Genomic DNA, 645 nt, shown 5'->3' with positions numbered 1-645 from the left:
TTTGGTTATTTGGCAATGACCTTTGATTCCATTGACTGTTTTGCTGATTCTGTTGGTTTTGATTGCCCCAAGATAGGTTTGGGTAATTCCTCCAACCGAGATTAAATGTGTTAGAGTATGGATTGTTCAGTTGCCTTTGATTTCCAGCCAAGTAGTTAACCTGCTCTGATGTTGACGACGCTGAGGCAAACGTGTTCCCTACTTGACATTCACTGCTCACATGATTACCTACACAAAAATCACAAGTTAGTTGAGGAGCTTGAATGGAATTTACCTGCATACTTCCCAACTGTTTCTGAAGTGCTGTCAGTTGGGCTGAAATGGCTGTATAGGCATCAACTTCATGAAGACCCATAGATTTCTTCGGTAGCACCCTCCATTAGGTCTTTGATAGTTGTTGCTTGCCAGAACCTCAAGCAATTCATGAGCTTCTTCCGGTGTCTTATTCTGTAATGCTCCTCCCGAGGCTGCATCCACCATAGTTTGCACGTTTACTGTTAATCCATTATAAAATGTTTGGACTTGCATCCAAACTGGCAACCCATGATGTGGACACCTTCTCAGTAATTCTTTGTATCTCTCCCAAGCCTCATACAAAGATTCTGATTCTTCTTGAATGAATGACGTGATGTCATTTCTCAACTT

General features: G+C 41.7%; 1 non-coding gene across 1 annotated transcript; it reads left to right on the top strand.

Moving 5' to 3' along the window:
- The first annotated feature begins 538 nt into the window (after window positions 1–538).
- LOC116141446 lies at window positions 539–645 on the top strand. Its single transcript, XR_004129806.1, has one exon. It is a non-coding gene; the product is annotated as a small nucleolar RNA R71 (small nucleolar RNA).

This window comes from Pistacia vera, unplaced genomic scaffold (assembly GCF_008641045.1).
Source record: "Pistacia vera cultivar Batoury unplaced genomic scaffold, PisVer_v2 Contig399, whole genome shotgun sequence".
Lineage (NCBI taxonomy): Eukaryota > Viridiplantae > Streptophyta > Magnoliopsida > Sapindales > Anacardiaceae > Pistacia > Pistacia vera.
Note: the sequence above shows the minus strand (reverse complement) of the source record. Positions and strands in the feature narration are given on the sequence as shown.